Source organism: Grampus griseus (assembly GCF_964374135.1).
Source record: "Grampus griseus genome assembly, chromosome: X".
NCBI lineage: Eukaryota > Metazoa > Chordata > Mammalia > Artiodactyla > Delphinidae > Grampus > Grampus griseus.
This window is the reverse complement of record NC_138999.1, coordinates 5,777,311-5,783,310: the sequence shown is the minus strand read 5'-3', so window position 1 is coordinate 5,783,310 and position 6,000 is coordinate 5,777,311.

Here is a 6,000-nt window from a genome sequence, read left to right as displayed (position 1 = left end):
TAAATCTGGGGACAAACTTTACAAGGTGGTAGAGGAGAGTCCTTGCTATTTGATTTCATAGCCCCAAATTATACAACCCCAAAGGCTGTATAAACGAAAAAAAAAAAAAAAAAAAAAAACAGAATTTCAGGTATTTCCAGAGCATGAGATGGATTCTGCTGACCAACATGAACATATATGTAGTATTTCATCTGCGTGCCCAGCAGGAAATTTCCTAAACTTGCCAGAAGGATAACAGGATGCACGCCACCACTCCCATGTGAAGGGCGTCTGAAGTTGTGACAAACTGCATGAGAAAGGTGGGGAAACATTTGCGGGGAGTGAGTGATGGCTTCGTCTCAAGTGGAGAGACTGAAGTTCTCCTACTGTTCTTCTCCGTAATCACTTCCTCTGCTCAGGCAATGCGCGAGGTAAAATCCCAATCAGATCTGGGAGCCTGGAGAGAGAACCACGTCCTACCAGGGCTGTAACACTGGGAGGAGGTGACACACAATGAGCCACGTTAACAACACGTCTCTGGCGGCTCCTTGTTCAAGACAGTCACGGGAACCACTTCCTGGTCAAACAGTTGGCTACGTCTTCCTGCGGAGCCCAGCAGGGACATGAAAGATTGTGGTTCCGCCCGACCACGCCCATCTGGATCTGTGTGATGTGCTGAGGTGCACATAAAGCAGGTAGCTGGTTGTGCCTGGGTGTGTGTCTGTCGGGCATGGCTGGAGATCAGCACAGGGTGGGAAGCAGCTGGACTGGCTGCCCTGTAAGTAGCAAAGACGAAGGGCAAAGTCTCCATTGAGAGGAAACTTTTCCATGGTTCTAAAATAACTGTTAAAGCAGGAACAGCAAGTCCACAAGCCAGGGTTATGCTTTCATGATTTAAACGGAACTGTGGGGACCAAGCAGCCCAGATTCCTAGGAACAATTCCTCTAATGGAAAAAAGAAAATGTTGACGGGCAGAATCAGTAATAATCTTTAGGCATACGAAATACACTGGACACCAACTTTCTCTGAATTTTCCGTCCCCTTGACTCCTGAATCCACAGTATAAACAAATCATCCTGTTACATCAAGATCCCAGCCTTCCTCCCTGAGGTTCCTTAGAGAAATGACAGCTCAGATGTCCCGTATCTCGGTGTTAGGCAAAGGGAGAGATCATGCTGGATTTCCCTTTCTTCCAGCAGCGACTCGCAGTTCTCAACCTTCTCTCCACACACACAAGAAGCAGAGAACTTCCTGCCAAAGAAAGGGCCTGGATTTGCACAGCCAGTTCCATCCTGAGCCAGGAGGGACATGATCTTTCTTTTGAAGCTCTGGACAGAGGACAGAGCTCCCCCTTCCTCTGTGTCCGGTTTCCCCCTCTGCACATAGGGATACACTTCCTACCTGCCTCGCAGGTAAATTAGCGACTATCATGTCAGATAACAGGGCGGAAACGCTGAGATGCCAGCCTAGGAAGCTCCACGCAAGCTGAAAAGTACGGTTCTCGCTTTCACTGGTGCGACCCTCGGAAAGTGTAGAAGGCGGTGTGTGCAAACTCGCGAAGCTGGGGGCCGTAACTTGAGAATGCCAGCGGCCGCCAGCATTGCTGTTACTGTGCTCGGAGTGGCAGCCAGCAACGACGAACAGCTTCCCTTCGGCGTGGTGCTCCCATGCTCAGTTGACGGCCTGGTGGAGCCAGCCCCTCCCTGTGTTATCAGGAGACTCGAGAAGCTTGGACACATCTTTGGTGTCTGCTTGGCACGGAGGCCTGGAGCAGTTTCACCTCTTCATCTGGATCCTCTTTCAGTCTCGCAAACACAGTCAGCCGCTTCAACAGAGGCTGTGCCTGATTTCAAGGCTTTGCAGATCACGCTGGGCAGACGAGAATCAGTGGGCCGAGATGAACTTAAATCGAGACACACATTTTTGTGCAATGCAGGCTTGGCAGAGTGAGAATGAGAGATTTTTAAAACAAGAGACCGGTTCCTTTTTTTTTTTCCCTCCGCAAATAATCCTTGTTTCAGATGCTACCTTTTTAGGTTATGCTTAAGGAACGAATTTCTGAATGGAAAGGTGCTCCTCTTAAGTATTTTCCGGGAGAGGCTGGACCATGAATTTGTGATTTTGAGAAGAACACCTAGCGGGGGAATGTTGCTACTCACTTTGGAACTTTTCTGGCAACACGCCCGCTGCCTACTTTCTTAGAGAATGGGGCCTCTCTTGGGGCAAGAGAAAGAGTGTAGACAGAAGGCAGTTTTGCTATTAAGCCAGAAAATAAAAGGGCAGTTTAAGGACAACTCCGGCTACTAGCTTCTTTAAAAGGTTGAAGGCAATAAAAGAGGTCTGTTTGCTGAGCTGAAAGTAAAACCCTCTTATACCTTCACAAATGTGGAGACTTTCCCATTCTAGGAAGATGGCCCCAGAATATGGAAATATCCACTGGTACCGAGAAGAGCTTAGGAAAAAAAAAAAAAGAAAACCATGGTCTGGGCAGGTTACTTTCTGCAAATAAATTTTACTGTTGCAATAGGACCACATCATGACTAGGGGATGCATCTTTCTGCCCTGGAAGCTTCTCCTCGGATGCCAATCTCAAGATGGATGAGGGTCTATTTGGGGTCTTCTGACTTTATCCAAGGCTTGGGTAACCTGAACTGACAGGTGAAACCATCACACGCTTCAGTTGACACCAAGATGGCCACCTGGCCTGTACAAGGCATGGGCGTCACAAAGCCATGGCTACCTGGGCTGTACGGGCTAACAAGATCTAATAATTTTAAATGCAGTGGGATCTTTTTCAGGGTGGCCAGTAGCCTCAGTTTGGGATATTTTCCGCAGCTGTAGTTTTGGATAGCAGAAGTACTTTAGCCCAACTACCATCCTGAAGGGTGTCTTTGCTTGCACTTGTTCAGCACAGAATTTTAGGTGAAGATCTTTGTTCAGACCCTGGTCCAGGAGGTTTTCTGCTCAATCTTCCTGTAAGGTGCTAGACAGGAAACCGTTTAGGCTCTGCAGCGCATGCGGTGTCACTCGCCGCTGCGTGATGCTGCCACTGTAGCACGAGACAGCCACAAACAACACACAGACAAGTGAATGGGACTGGGTCCCAATAAAACTTTACTTCAACAAACAAGCGGAGGGCCAGATTTGGCCCACAGACTGCAGTGGGTTGACTCCTGCTCTAGAAGCTGATGTTGTCCACGTATCCAGATTCTGGTGTCCTGGGCGTTGGGGCAATAATAGCTTAAAGCAGGGGTTGGCAAAGTGCAGCCAATGGACCAAATCTTCCCAGTTTACGCAGTGAAATGTTACAAACGAGCAGGATAAATGAACTACAGTGAATTATAGCAACATGCAGCAATATCTTGGAAACCTGATACTCAATGAAAAAAATCAAGTCACTGAACACTGCATATTGGATACCATTTTTTATAAAGCACAGAAGCAATTGAAACTGACCTCACCTATTGTAAAATTTAATAGAGAGGGAATGGTGCAGTGTGTGCTCTTTTTTTTTTTTAATCTGGTTTCATTCCCTCAACATATTCATTGTGAGATTCATCCATACTGCTGCATGTAAGGACGGTTTCTTCATTTCTATGCTGAGCAACCGTCCATGTACCACAATTTATCTTTTCTCCTGTTGACAGACAGTGTTGTCACTTCCAGTCTGTGTCTACTATGACGAAACTGCTGACACTGGTGCATGCATCTTCGTGTGTACCTATACGGTATCAGGTCTGGGGTAAATCCTATGAGGGATTTGCTGGGTTGGGCCATGGGAGGTGTGTGTAACTCTGTAAGAAAATGCCCCGTGGTTTTGCAGCGTGACATTTCACGTCCCCAGCAGCCATGATGAGTGATCGAGTTGCTCAACATCTTCACTGACACTTGCTATGGTCGGTCTTCTTAATGGCCATCATTTTGGCCACTGTGTACTTACATCTCATTGGGGTTTTCATTTGCATTTTCCTGATGATAAATGATAGTGAAAATGATCAGTCAACAGTTCCCTGGATGTGAGGAGAAGAATGGTGGCAATGAAGCACAACGAGGGATGAAATAACATTCTGGGGTGACTGAAGTACGCTCCATCTCATCATGGTAGCTGTCTCTTGAGTATACATCTGCTAAACTTGAAAACAGACGTATCTCGCCATGTGTGACCTAACCTCAACAGAACTAATACTGACGTATGAAAGGGATTCGAAAAAGACACAAAACAAAATCTACTTAGGGACAAATACACGTGTAATAAAATTCTATTTAAAAAGATAATAAAAATCACAAAAATTAAATACAGTGGCTGTTACTGGGAAGAGAAAAGACGACACGATAAAAGAGGAATACAGAGATCAACTTCGCTTTGAGGCATTTGGAGGGTCCATCGGTGCCAACTTTATCCTTATGTGACGTAACTTATACATAGAACAGTACGCTGTTTGGATACATGAAGCACTGCATAAAACATTCTACTTATAAAAACAAGCTCTTCGTGTTTGGGTTAGAATATTATAAGTGGTCACATTCCAAGTACTTTTTCTTAACCCACATCTTTGTAATGTGGGATACACTGTGGTGGTCGATAATGTTAGGGTCTCGTCTGACAGGACGAGGTTGTTCAGAAAACACGCCGAAAGATTCTGAGGATGCAGTAAAACGTTTTCAGGGGGAGTAAATAAATAATTTTAAATTGAAGGGGGCCATAGAATCTGATTTATGCTTGGACATTGAAACGCACATCAGTAAGTGAAGAAGCCAGTGTGAGAAGGTGACGTGTTGTCATGATTCCAACCGTATGACATTTTGGAAAAGACAACACTAGGGAGGTGGTAAGAGAATCAGTGGTTGCCAGGACTTACGGGGGAGGGAAGGATACATAGGCAAAGCACAGAGGACTCTTAGGGCCGTGAAAATGCTCTGTATGACACTGTGACGTCATACGGAGGGACGCACACCACTACACATTCGTCGGTTGCCAAAGAAGGTACAACGCCACGTGTACACCCTGAGGTAAACTATGGGCTCTGGGGGATCGTGATGTGTCGATGTAAGTTCACTCTTGGTAAAAAAAAAAAAAAAGTACCGTTTTGCTGACTGATGCTGGCAACAGGAGAGGCCATGCGTGTCTGTGGGCAGCGTCGGGGGGGTGTAGGTGGGACATCTCTGTACCTCCCTCTCAATTCTGTTGTAAAACTAAGACTCTCCTAAAACTAGCTTTTCGATAAAAATCAGCAGGGCTGCTGCACGGTGACCGAGAGGAGGGGAAGCAGAGACATGGTTGAGGTGTGTACTGCAGGGTGCCCGGGGCGTCGGCATAAAGGAGATATAGCTTTGAAAGGCATATTCTAGAGTTCTTATGGATGGGATTTGCTGGCGCTAGGCCACAATTTAGGAATACCTCTCATACGGTACACCTCAGTTACTACTTCACCCCTATGAAGCTTCTGCATAACGCTGGGCTCTTATTAGAACCTACTTGGCCAGCCTGCTGGGTCATTCCATGAATTCCATGAATAGTGGTCAGTTTTATCTTATGTTGCTATGAGACTCAGAGGCCAGGTGTGACAGCTAAAAGGCAGAAATAATAACCACGTGCCAGCTGCGATTTTCTTTTGGACGTTAATCTTCTATGAGTCTTGGACCAGGGGCGGGCAACACATGGCATTGTGGGCAATTCGCACACGGAGGGCTTCCTCTGACATTCTCCACTGAAGGAATGTCAGTGATGAGAGAGTCCCATCACTCCAAAATCATTCATTCAGAACTTTCTCTACAGAGACCGTGATACTTGGCTCAGCAGAAGAATAATACTGACTTTGCATATCACAGAAGTCCATCTAGCTGTAAAAATATATCGTTTAAACTTTCATTGGTTAACAGAGAGCTTTTAAAATAAGGGTCGAATTATTCCTAGAAAAGAAAAATGAACAAGCCCACAGCCTGCCGTAATGCTTTCAGTTTTCCCCACGTTCACTAACCCCACTGGTCACCTCCACCCGCAGGTTGTGGAAGCCTGCACT